General features: G+C 40.6%; 1 protein-coding gene across 2 annotated transcripts in view; it reads right to left on the reverse strand.

The window, feature by feature from the left end:
- Positions 1-7043: 7043 nt before the first annotated feature.
- Positions 7044-14102, reverse strand: part of Tnr (tenascin R) — a 504972-nt gene continuing 497913 nt past the window's right edge. For both annotated transcript variants that reach the window (XR_001236464.1, XR_001236463.1), the window contains one exon: positions 7044-7645. The gene's annotated coding sequence lies outside the window, so the exon portion shown is untranslated. The remainder of the gene's footprint in view (positions 7646-14102) is intronic.

Here is a 14102-nt window from a genome sequence, read left to right on the forward strand (position 1 = left end):
ACAAGGTCTCCTCGGCTCCCCAAGACAGGCAGAAGCCAGACCTTTGTATTCCTACAGGACTATGTGCTTGCTTATCAAAGAGCCAACCCATGGAAATAAAATTGCCTGTTTATTCCCCACACTGCATTGTGAGCTCTTGCGGGCAGGAACAGTGCCTGGCACGCTGTGAGTGGCTTGGTAAACATTTGTCAATGAATGAAGACCTTCAGCCACAAGGACAGGTCTGGGAACCTTTAGAAACTTTCTCTGAGGAGGAATGTGCATGACATCTTTCCTCATATGCCTGGCTCCCTGTAGGCACCCAAAGCAAGCAGCTCTTTCCTTCGTCAGTTCTTCTTTGGCACTATGATTCTGTCCCCTTTATGAAGGACTGGAAGTATAGTTGGGACTGTGCATGAGAAAGACATAAATGGGGAAAGGAAACTAATTAAAGTGTCTGGGAGTGAGGATATGGTAGGGACCAGGTTAAAGAGGCACTTCTGAAACCAGGCCAGGTGTGTACTTTCCCCCAAACCACTGTGACACTCATGAGGAAGGATCTTTCTGTGCTTCCCTGGTAGGGGCTTTGGAACCCCCTTCTCTCCACATCTAATCCTGTCCCAGGCAAACAGAAAAGAATGACAGCTCCAATTACTTCTCACCTTCAGCATTACATTGTCCTTTCTCAGGTTCCGGATGTTGCTAGCTGTCAGCGAGGGCTGGGTGGGAAACAGTGCTGCAGGTTCATCAAGAATTCTGCACACGGAATGTCAGCCTGAAAGATGCTGGATCTGTGTTCCTGTGAGATTCACACAAGTTGCAACGAAAGCCTAAGTGAAGATGGGAGGAGGGGGGCAGAATGTGCCCACTTATCTTCCTCTCCTCTGATGGAGTCACTAACCCAGTTTTCAGTGGCTGTAAAAATCATGTGGGTAAAAGATTATTTATTTCTATATATGGCCAGAAAATAGCCCAATCATGTGGCTGACTTCCTGGTGGACACGCTCCAGTTTTTCCAGACCTGCAGACTCCAGAGACTTCCAGGCTGGACATTGGTCTCTGTGGCCTGCATGTAATTAAGTTCAGTAAAGGAAAAGTTGCCTCCCAGTAGGACTGCCCCTACTTTCCTGGTCCCCAGCCCCCCACCCCTGCCTCTGCTCCCTCAGAATGCTGCAGCTAAAAGCAAAGAATGAAGCTCTCACAGCTGCAGCCGTGCTAAAAATAGAAAGTTTGTTTATTTTTATGTTCATGAAACCCTTTTCCTGCTGCTGCTGTTGTTATGAGTCGAACTCCCAGGCAGGAAGGGGATGGGCTGCCCTGGTCACCAGCCAAGTGACTTCTAGCTGTGTGGGGGCTCAGGCTGAGCCCAGGAGGGGGCTGGAAGATTGAGTGATCTGTCTTCCTTTGTGAGCTTCTCCTTTCTTAGTGGACACCTGCTCTCTAGGATTTAGGGTGTGTGTTCTTGGTTTTTAGATGATCTGCTTGCATGTACTTCTGCAGACCAACCTTCCATTTTGTTATGATCTGCTCATCGCAGCAGCGTGGCAGTAGGAAAGGACACTGGGTAAGAGGCAAGATACCTGGGCTTCTCTTCCAGTTCCGATATGCTGCTTTGTGACACTGAGTAAACTACAACTTCTCTGGCCTCCCATATCCTCATCTATGCATTAGCTATCACAGTAGATGCCTAAAACTCAAGTGGAATTGAGTAATGGATTGCTTTCTATGTAAATGGATTCCTTTCTGCTTTTGCTAAATCCAGGCTTTTCAAGTGTGTCCAAAAGATATACATATTCCTTTTGACCAAAGGGCTCTTGAGTCTCCCTCTTCTAAAAAGAGGAGTTGGGGGAGGAGAGAAGAGTACTTGGGGAGGTATGTTCTCATCATATTTCCTTCATGGTACACCAGAAAAACAAACAAACAAACAAACAAAAAAACCAGATAGAAATACCTGAGAAAAGTTAGGTTAAAGTAAAGACTCTTAGATTAGGATTTGAGAAATAGAGGAAGAGAAACATTTATCATTCTGTTAGCTTGTTGCAGGCTTTGGAGCAAGAGTTGTATTACTGTGTTTCTTATCTCCTTTCTTGTAGTGAAAAACCATTCCTCACAGCTGATTGCCCCTGGTGGAAGAGATCTCCACTGGCTCAGCCATCTAGATGCTCAGCCATCTAGAGCACATGCCACACACATGGTGCTCGTCACATGCTTTCAGAGAGCATCCTGGAGTGTCATCGTTGATACTTTCACCTCTGAGATCCAAATGGCTGAAGGCAGGGCTTTGTTAGATACACCTTTGACTCACCTGAAACCATTATGATTATTGAGTTCCTTTATTTTCTCTGGAGGGACTATGGTTTGCCAGGGCTGTCCTGGCACTTGGATCACATTGGGTATCTATCAAACAGGGTTCTTGATTGTAAACCACAAAGTGATAGTGTTGACTGTATAAATAGAAAAGGAATTTATTTAAACCAGTGCTCTTGCTTTTCTCGTGTACAATTTCGGGGTTTATAACATGATTGGATGATATCTTTCCTCAATAGACTTATACTGAATTTAGTATTTCCTTAAGTTATGAATGTATGTGACTTATCATCTTTGGAAATCATATTTTTAAGTCAATTTCAGTTGTTTTAGACATTTCAAGTGTTGTGTATATGCATTACTATTTCTGATTAACAGAAGGTATTTGTTCTGTCACTAAATTTACTTAAAGCACAAATATAAAAAGACATACATGTTATGCTACGTATTTTTATTTTTTAAATTAAAACTGTATTTTGATACAATTGGTTTTCTATATATTTTGATTTGTACATTAAATATATTCTCCCATGCTTCTGAGGCTGCACCAGACCAGCAAAGGGCTCATGCACATAAAAGGTTAAGAACTCTTTGACCTAAAGCGTATTAGCTAAGTCTCAGTGAGTTGGCTATGTAATTTTTAGAAGCCAAGAGCAAAAGGAAAGTGGTCTTTTGTCAAAAAAATAAATCTTAAGAATTGCAAGGCTGCAAGAGTCGACCATTATGCAAACATAGGGGCCTGCTAAATCTGGGACCTGTGTGACTAACTACATAGGGTACATGCCTGCGAAGTTGTCCAGCTCATAGAATTTCCAGAAAGTTCAAAGGGCCGGGCTCAATGGCTAGGGAGCCAGGAACAATTTCCAAATTGTGCTAGAGCACTGGTTTAGTGAAAAACAGGCTGCCTCTGCCGGGCACAGATGCTGCAGCTAGTCTCCATGCCACACTGACAGTAAATGCTGAAAATTACCCTTGATTCTATTGCCGCTGGTGCTGGATGGAGCTCTCTCTGTTGCCAGAATGGATTCTGTGTGACTCCTGCTTTTTTGTATCACACTTTACAGCTTGGTGTCTGCATTTGGTTGGTGGAGACTAGTTTAAGGCCAGCCCAATTGCAAGGGAGTTTGGTGAAACAAATCTGTCACTGCTAGCCTCCACAGAGGGAGAGCTGCTCAGCCTCACAATGAGAGAGACCCCCAAACAAAGGAAGGGGGTTCAGATATTAAGAGGCCAAAAAGCACAATGAATGTTCTTGACAGATCACACACCTGACCACTTCTGCAGAAAAGCCGGTGGGCTAGCATATAGCATAGAGTATGCGGCCACCTTTAGGTAGACAAGGCTGTGTGTGGGAAAATACGTTATATATAAATATGATGAAATACTTTTAATTTCTGGGATATTTGGATGCTTTCAAAGAACAATAAGGAAGAATATTTGGAACAGAGATCATTGAAGAAAGTTTACAACCTATAAAAGTAGGACAAGAAACTTGGCCTTTTTTGCCTAACAAGTTCTATCGACAAGACCAGACAAAGCCAGGAAGAAAAGATAGGAACTACACTGTCACAAAACAGTGAGACCTAATGAATGTAAGTGTTTCCTTGGAGCAAAGACTGTTGAGTCAATGAGGATGCACCTGAAGTTGGCCAAGGCCAAGGGGAGTAAGTGTTGCTCTGGAGACAAGCCCCAAGTACCACTCTGTGCAGCAGGGGCTGGACCCCTAACCCTAACCTGTGGCTCATGTCCCCCTCTCGCTTCTGACCAAAAAGTAAACCAGGAACCAGGGGTAGGTTTTTCTGTCTCTTTTCCCCAACAGAGTGATAAGGGAACTGTTTTTTTCAAAAAGTGATACAAGGACAGAGCTGCTAGCAGGAGGTTTGGCAGGAGTCCAGCAGAGTGCAAACTGCCTTCTAGAAGTGTGATGGGTGGAGAGACCATTGCTGGCTGGCCAGGGGCGGGGCCATCCAGCAGCTCTGCGAGGGCAGGAACACTGGAGCCCTGCCTGACAAGACAGAGGAACAATTGCCGCACCGAGTGGGTGAGGCTCCCTCTGAGAGCTTGGTGATGGGGCTGATGGAGCTGCCTGTGAGACTATTCTAAGAAGGAGCACGAGTGAGCTCACCTTTCCTCCTTTCCTCCCCTTAGTAACTCTTGAGAAAGTTATCATTATCCACACTTTGCAAACTGTAGAATCCAATTTCCAACCCTCTTTACCTTCCCAACGCATTACCTGGAAGAGAAGCGTAACTGGCCACCATTTTTTGCTTGCCCTCTGGGAAAAAGATGGAATGTTTGTGTTTTGAGTGTTCTTTTTACCATGAAGAGAAAAAACTAATCCACACCCTTCCTACCCACCAAATACAAGTTCTTTGGCAAAATGAAAACAAAAATAAAAATAAACAAATTTTAAAAACTCCACAAAAACCTTAATGTGGTTTGTGGGGCTATTTTAAAAATAAACACTGGAATAATAGTAAATTTTTAGAAAAGTTGCAAAAATAAGTATAAGGAGCATGGCTGATCTTTATTTAGCTTCTCTTAATGTTGATAATGGTGCATTTGTCAAAACTAAGAAATTAGAGTTGGTATATAAATATTCACTACACTATGGGCTCTTTGGATTTCATCAGTTTATATACCAATATCTTTTCTTTGTTTGAAGATCCAACTTAGGATATCACATTGTTTTTGAGGAATCTTGAAATTTCAGAGAAATTTCCAATAGGCCATGGAGGATTTGACTCTGAATAAAAAAAGTTTTTATTTGTAATTTCCCCCTATTTTTCTTACCACAATGATTTGAAAATTAAGTGCTCTTTAAAGCTTTTCTTGGCTTCTTGATTGCTTCACTGGAATGTTAATGCAAAGTGGTTTGAGTATTTTGGAGCAAAGGTACTGCAAAAATGTAGAATGGTGTGATGTTCAATTTGAAATTTGGAATATTTAGATGTTTCCTCTCCTCCACTTCTAAGTCCTAAGAAACAGGTGAAAACCTCCTACCTCATATTTTCCTGTAGAGTGATGTAAGTTTGGCTCAGGGATCTGCTTTGTGGTGAGGGCAAAAGGGAATAAAAGGTGAGATACTGTGCAAAGTATGTAAATGGTTTCTCTGAGCTATTCAATCCATTGTATGCAGCACCAGGCTTCTGCTAGCAGTATTCCAAACCATGGAGTGTTGTATTATATTTGTCTAGGCGTCTGCTTATTGATTAGGCATCCTTGCTAATGTAAATTTTTTTCTCTTCAATGGAACCAAAAATGGAATCATGGTTAGGTATTTCTGAGTCTGTAACAGTTCTTTTTTCATTGTCTACTGACCTGGACTCCTGGAGCTTTGAGGAATCTGTAAAATTTCAGGAGCTAGGATGCTGGGGCTCTCTGTCATGGTTCTGTAGAACTGAGATCTCACACAATGATTCTAATAAAAGTTGTTTATGGGAGTTGATGAAAAAGGTATAGCCTAAACGTACATGCTTGAATCAAAATTTAGCTCTCTGTTCTCAATCTTCATTCATGCTAATACAAAAATATGGGTATATTACAAAATCATATGCATGATTCAATCTCTCTGGCATTAGAGCCTACCTCACAATTAGGGCTTACTTTTAGAACAGTGATAATTACTAAAAGTTTTTGCAAATTTAGTATGTGTTCAGTAGTCTACCATATTCATTACATGCTTGTTTCATATAATTTCTCATAATTCTTCATGTTAAGTACCATGATTTCAATGAGGCAAATTAAACTAAAAGTTGAATTCATTAAAGGTCATACAGCTAGAAAATAGTGAAGTCAGGACTTGAACTCAGAACTGTCCAGTATTCTCTTACTTGTCTTGCCATACTAAGCTAGAATATATGCTTAGTTGGTAAGTATACATCTAAAATATACATGCAGTTTTCTGGGAAATGACTCTCTATGCCTCTTTTAAACAAAAATTACTCAAGTTCCAGAAGTCAACAATCTACACATTATTGAATTTTCCCTACATGCTTGGCACTGAAAAGCAGGGAGCAATAAAAGAAAATCAACAAAGTACTAGTGTTGAAAGACCCCGAGAGACCTGAAGTCTCATCCCACCTTGATCTCTGATTGGTTCGGTCACACCATGTAACCTCTTTGGGTATCAAATGATTTGTTTGTAAAGTCAGCAGGTGAGATTAGAAGAACTCAAAGGCTCCTGGCAGTGCTTTAATTCTGTGCCCCCAAGCTTTGGGTCAGATATAGCACAGGATAAATGCCAGATGTCATCCATGCCCTCAAGGATCATAAAACAAAATATTCAAATACATGAAGCAAGTGCAGAACAGCAGATCATTAAATTGTATATCATGGGCTATATGGAATCATTAGACAAATACCCACTTGAACCTCTTACATACTTGGCAGTTTTGGGGATAAAAGATGCATGTCATAATTTTGTCCTTAATAAATATACAAATTAGTTGGGAAAACAGGAAATAGAAATTATAGTAGTAGTAGTACAAGACACTAGATAATTAAGTGCTAAATTATACTATGTAGTCATTTTATGGTGATGGCTAAATAAACACTAGTTCTTGGGCAAGTGTGCAAAACTTAAGGGGTGTGAAAAAACACTCTTAATCATCAAGGTAAGTAATATTGTAATATAACTTTTTTTCAGTGTTGGAGATTGAACTCAGGGCCTCATGCTTTAGGCAAGTGCTTTACTACTAAGCTATGTCCCTAGCCCTAATGCAGTATTTTTAGAAATCAGAATCAAAGCATAAAACTCATAGTTAACAAACTTATTTTATTTAAGGAAATATTGGATCATTATTACAGATTTCTTCCATCTCAGACTCCAGTAAATATCAGCACAGTGCTGTGTGCCAGATACTATACCTTCTTGCTTTACACTGTCTTATCTAATCACACAATGATCCTTATGATTAGATTCTATTCATGTGATTTTATGGATGAGAAAGATGAAGTTTAGACAGCTCAAGTCATAGAGGCTACAAAACCTAGTCACAGGCTTTACAATTCATGCTTCTGAATACTGTCCTGTGTACCAATATGCACACAGAGTGCGCTGCTCCAAGAGAAGATTGTTCCCCCACTGCTGTTAGGGTGGAGGTGCGCTCTGTCCAGTGACCCACCATGTTCCTCCTGGAGGAGGAAGTACCCTGTGCTCCTGGCACCTCTTGCCTACTGGCTGGAACACTCCAGGGCCTCTTCTCTTCCCGTCCATGGATTCCAAGGAGGTAGAAATCACTACTGGAGGCCCCACCCAACATCGCAATTCCAGGATGCACTTTATATTCCAGAGTGAGCTTCACACTTCCTTCATCTAGAAGTAGGGCTTCCAGAGGTCCTCCATTGGAAAGCCTTCCTGCGTGACCCCAAAGAAAGAAGAGGGTACTTGTGTTTATCAGTCTCTCTCAGAAAATGAAACTATGGTGAATTCAAAATTTACTTTAAAAGTGTTTGCCATTTTAGGCCCCATCTGTACCCTTTAGCTCTGTTTCCTGGCAGGAAATGAAACCACAGAGAACAAATGAGATCTTGATTTTCAAGTTAACACTTTGGGGCAGAAGTATTCATCTTGGCAGCTGTGGGTCTAGTGAACGTTTGTCAAAGATCAGGGGCAGAGAGACACTGAGCAACTGAGCCCTTTGGACTCTTTAACTGAAGCATGTTGTTTGGACCAAGAACCTGCTCATGTGCCATCAGGAAAGAGGAGCTACATTTCTATAGTCCAAGACAAGTGGTTCTTAATATGGATATAGAGAGATAACCTGATGTAGAGTAAAGAGGAAACCCAGTAATATGAACTACTGGAAAAGTAATCAACTTTGCAAGTTATTTGGTTCATTTCTTTGCTCTATAGGAAAGGAATTAGAAACCCATAGAAATTACATGACCCAGGGAAAGGTGCCATAACCGCTTTGTGGCAGGTATGGGATGTGAAATTGAGAAAATGATACTGAGATGTGCTAATTTTAACTCCACCAAAGGGCCATTCCAGTGGTGCGTAAAATACATTATTTTTAAGAGTACTGAATACTTTCATTCTTTTCTTTGACCATGTTCAACCTCTTCTCTCAGGTTCAGTGGGAAAATATCCTAAGATCACTTAGTGATGTCTGCAGTGGAGGTCCACATGCAATACATTGGCTGTTTCTGTAGCATAAGTAAGATAATCTCCAGTGGCACAAACCCCTACAGTGATGTAGATTTGCCCACAAATTGGCACATATTGTCTTCGTTTTTATTTTTTATTTTGCTCAAAAAAGTTCCATTTTTATATTGCAAAAGAAGGAGACTATGTTTTAGATTTTACAGTGTGCATAGATGATTCATATAATACTGGCAGTTCTGTCATTTTCTAAGAATTCCAAAATATTTGTTCTTCCAGGAAGTTAAGTTATTTTGCTGGGCCACTCTGATCCCCATACTGGAGAGTTGTGTCTCTCTATCTTTCATCTTCTCTTCCTTGGCATCCCTCCCTAGGGATAAGGACCTGTGGGGAGCAAGGCATCCACAAAGGAAGATCATTTATGACTTATAACCAATCAGAATTTGAGGTATTTAGTTTAGAAATATTAGGTGGAACTGATGAGCTCACAGAAAAGGGAGTGAAAGTTTATGGTGCATGCATCAGCCAGATGGGAATAATCATCTGCTGCCGGTTGCTATCCACTTAAGATACTATATTTACAAACATATATTTGTATACATATATAGTATGCATGACTTATGAATGTTTCAGTTCTTCTGGAGCTTTCCAAAATTCCTTGATTTTACTCTAGTATTTGAGCATTTGTTCAAGGTGTACTCCTCCATCAGTTGTCTTTACCTTCCGTTAGTGTGGTGAGCTTCTTATCTTTTAGGGTGGGCTCAACTGTTACCACTTCTGAGAAATCTTTCCTTGTCTTTTAGGTGGAACTGACTGCTGTTTCCTCTGTGCCACCACACGTCCTTGTAGACACCTGATGTATAGCCAGCCACTCTCTATTTGTGATTGCTTGTTTACATATCTATTTTTGTACATGAGGATCAGAATCATGCTCCATTCATCTTGGTGTTCCAGAGCCTATCATGGTACCTAGAAGCTGAACAGATATTTATGAGGTGAACCCTGTCTTCAGGGTGATGTTGTTCTCAGAAGAGTTCCAGCCGGCTATTGAGTGATTGGCATATAGGGAAGCCAGGTCTCTGGCTCCCTGGGTCTTTCTGAAAGAGATGGCCACAAATGTCAAGAGTGAATATATCTTTTGATACCTGGCACACCTTTGCTTCCAATCTACCAATTCTGGGCCCAGTGCTGCTGTGCCTATAGGTGTTCATGTAAACTGAGTTGTTGAAGAAAACTTGATTTTTTTCAAATGATTTCCAGTTTCTTTTACTACTGCTTTAAAAAAATAAAATATTTATTGAAGTGTGATCATTATCCTGTGAAGAGCCCAAATTACTTTTTTATGTTGCTATCTCTTCCCATCTATTTGATTTTATGCCCTGACAACATATTTGTCAGTCACAAGTATTTATCAAAAGCCCTGTGGGGGTGCCTAACATGACTTTTTTTTGCATATCACATTTTTCTTAAGTATTCTCCTGGTGATATAACTTTGGCTTCTAGTACAGTTTCAATGAGGAAAATATTTCACATAAAAGTGTCTTGAAGTTCATAACCCAGAGATTGTTGCTGTCAGTGAGGAAAGGGAAAGTTATAATTTATTGGCCTCCTATGTACCAGGCAGTGTGTTCTAAAATTGACATACATTATATTATTTAATTCTCAAAGCCATCCCATAGGTAGGTGTTCTTATACCATATTTTACAGCTAAGGAATTAGACTCAGAGTTGGCATGATCCTATAATCACAAGCTCATAATCTTTTCTGTGTATTATTTTTCTTATTACATTAAGCCACCCAAATTTTATCCAAAGGCAAACATTTGGAATGATTACAATAGAAAGTAGATTGTAAATTCCTCTAGGCTGGAGCTATGCATAAAACTGAAATGTGCCATTGGATGATTTTGACATGTCTTTGTTTTTCAATTTTCCCCATCTGTGTGAAAAATAGGACTCACACTGAGATTCCTCTCTAGGCAGCTAAAAATGATGTGTAGATTTCACATCTTTTCTCCTTCCATCAATCATGAAGAACAATTTGTAGGACCTAACCCCAAACTGAAAAGCTGCACAGTGATGTTCATGGTTCTAACTATGTATTCATTTTTTGTTTGTTTTTCTACTCTTTAGAACTCTTCCTTCTGAATTGCACGGTCATGTGCCTGTGTGTGTGTGTGTGTGTGTGTGTGTGTGTGTGTGTATGCATCTTTATCTGTATTTCTCTCAGATCAGGGAGAAAATTAAAAAAAATTGTACATGTGTAACATGTAAACTAAAGCACAGTCATTTATTGATTTGTTCATCCATTCAGCAGTTATTCCTGAGTCCTTTGATGTGATCACAGAGTGTCTGAAAAGTACACAGTGGCCACCCTTGAAGAACTCTTAGGCAAGTATGCAGACAGCAGAGTGCAAGATGGTAAATTTATTCTATATTGGTCCTGTGAACAAAGTCTAAGAGTTTTCAGGAGAGTAAGAAACTTATATAGAGTTTTTTATATAGAGTACAAGTAAGAAACTTCTATAGAGTATAAATAACAAACATATAGAGAAAAATCTTTAGGAGAATAAGACAATTATATAGGGAGAAGGATGAAAATATCAAAGAACAATGAAATTCACAGATATCTTGCTGGATATTTAGTTATTCCACAAACATTTATGGTATTGACAATCTCAAATGTATCATTCACCATTTGAAGCCCTAGATAAGCAAAGATAGGTAATACACAGTCACAAAGCACTTATGGGTTGGAAAGGGGAAAGGACACATAACCAAATGAGTGGCAGGTACAAAGACTCAATTAAAGTTACCATGCAGCGGGACATCTTCAGGAAGTCCAGTGGGTCTGGGCTCTGCCCCTCTGACCAGCGAACAAGAAAGGCAAAACCTCGGGCACCCTCTGGGGCCTCGGTGGCTACCCGCCACACCCATAGTGTGTTGGTCTGGCCTGGGCTGAACCCCAGATGTCTTCAGGAAGCCCGGTGAGTTGCTGCTTTGCATCCCTAACCAGCAGGCAAGGCAGGTGAAACCTCGGGCACACTCTGGGGCCTTGGAGGCTCCTCGCCACATCCATAGTGTGTCTTCCTGGGCTGGGCTGAAGGTCAGACACCTTTAGGAACCTCGGTGAGCCACTCTGGTGCCTCCCCCAGTAGTGTATGAGGCATGTGGATCCTTGGACAACTTCTGGGGCCTTGGTGGTCACTGACAGAACAACTCACACCCCCCTGGGAGCTCAACCGAAACCTGGACAGCAACAGCAGCCTCAGGGAGTTCACCTCATCCCTCCCCTTCCAGTGTGGGAAGCAGGCTCTGTTCTGGGCAATATCTGAAGCCTTGATGAACATGATCTGCATTCCCACTACTCTCGTGGAAGCTGGCCTAAACCCCAGACAGTCTCAGGAATGCCAGTGAGCTTCCTCCACTTCCTACACATGCCTGGGAGCCAACTGAATACAAGAAATGTCGGGAGCATCTGGGACCCCACCTTGCTACCATTCACCAGCACAGGAGCTACACTGACCACTGGGGATCTTCAGACTCTCGCCCTGCCACTCACACACAATCAGAACAGTGAGGCTGCACTCCAGGGAGCCTCTGGATCTTCAAAAATGACAAAATGAAGGAGCAAAATGCAATCCCAGACCTCCACAACACCCAAAACAAGTCCAGGAGGCTTGAAGTCATACAGAAGAGCCTGGAAGTCATATACTTGAAATTTTTGAAATGATAGCAACTGAAGTAAAGAAACAACTCCTTCAGGCCATAGAAGACTTCAGATCAGAAATAATGTCTCAGGTGAGAAAAGAAATGACAACAATAATGAAAGAAATGTTCAGCATATCTAAAGATGACATAGACAAGAAAATAGAAGAGCATGGACAACTCATGGAAACCTTCAGGGAGCAATATAGAAAAGAACTAGAAGGTATGAAACAGATGCAAACAGATAGCCAGGAAATTAAAAATTGCATTGAAAGCTTGCAAAACCACCTTAACAAAGCTGAAGATAGACTTTCAGAACTTGAAGACAGCATTGCCACTAATGAGCATGAAAGGAGGGATCTCTTAAAAACAACAAGGAACCAGGAAATAACAATTCAATAACTGCAAGATGAAGCAAAGAGAAACAACGTCACATTAATAGGTATTAATGAAACAGCAGGTGTCAACACAAATGACATAACAAGACTATTTGCAGAAATAATAGCAGAAAATTTCCCAGGCATGGTAAAAGAATTGGACATCCAGTTAAGTGAAGCATGTAGAACTCCAGTTAATCATAACCAAAATAAATCTACACCCAGACATATAGTGATCAAGATCCCAGAAACTCAGCAAAAGCTCAGAATATTAAAAGCTGTTAGAGAAAAGAAACAGATCACCTATAAAGGAAAGCCTATCAGAATCACGGCAGACTTTTCAACACAAACCATCAAGGCAGGAAGAGCTTGGAGTGAAGTTTCAGGTACTGAAAGAAAACAACTTCCAACCCAGATTGATGTACCCTGCAAAGTTATCTTTCAATTTTAATGGAGAAATAAAATATTTTCATGATAAAGAACAACTGAAGAAATTCATGAGCGCCAAACCAATCCTACAAAGAGTACTAAAAGATATTCTAGAAAGAGATCAAACAGACTGCAACTTCAAGAACAGCAACAGAAAGGAACCACCAAGCAGAGCAAGCAATTAAACAGAGGGAAAAAGGAGGATCCAACAGCAGGAAAATACCATGACAAAGATAAGCCAGTACACATCAGTTATAACCATCAATGTAAATGGTCTCAATGCACCAACCAAAAGAAGCAGACTAGCAGAGTGGTTTAGGAAACAAAACTCATCTGTATGCTGTATACAAGAAACACATTTAGCTCGAAAGGAAATTCATAGACTGAAAATTAAAGGATGGAAAACAATACTAGATACAACAGGAACCCAGAAAAAAGTGGGTGTAGCTATTCCGCTTGCAGACAATGTGAACTTCAAACCAAGATCAATCAAAAGAGATAAAGAAGATCATTACATACCTGTGAGGGGGAAGCTTGCAGAGGAAGAGATGACAATTGTAAACGTCTATGTGCCAAATATAGGAGCACCCACCTATATAAGACAAATTCTAACAGACATGAAAAATGAGATAAGTAGCAACACAATCATGACAGGGGACTTTAGTACACCATTGTCACAAAGAGATAGATCAACTAGACAAAAAATTGGGAAAGAAATAACAGAACTTAACCAAACGTGTGAGCATATGGACTTAGTAGACCTTTACAGAGTGTTCCACCCAACAGCATCAGCATACACATTCTTCTCAGCTGCACATGGGACATTCTCTAAAATAGACCATATAGTAGTACATAGAGCATGTTTAAGTAAATGCAAAGGAATTGAAATTATCCCATGTATACTATCAGACCCTAGTGCAATGAAATTGGAAATTAATGACAAAACACAAAAACTCCATAAACAGTTGGAAATTAAATAACATCCTACTGAGCAACCAATGGGTCACAGATGAAATCAAAGTAGAGATTAAACGGTATTTACAATCAAACGAAAATATACATACAAGCTACAGGAACCTGTGGGATGCAATGAAAGCAGTCCTCAGAGGGAAATTTACAGTGGTGAACTCCCACCTCAGGAAAACAGAACAGGCACAAATAAACAATCTTATGTTGCACCTCAAGTTCCTAGAAAAA

The sequence above is a fragment of the Chinchilla lanigera genome, unplaced genomic scaffold, assembly GCF_000276665.1.
Source record: "Chinchilla lanigera isolate Chin_1 unplaced genomic scaffold, ChiLan1.0 scaffold00005, whole genome shotgun sequence".
In the NCBI taxonomy this organism is placed as follows: Eukaryota; Metazoa; Chordata; class Mammalia; order Rodentia; family Chinchillidae; genus Chinchilla; species Chinchilla lanigera.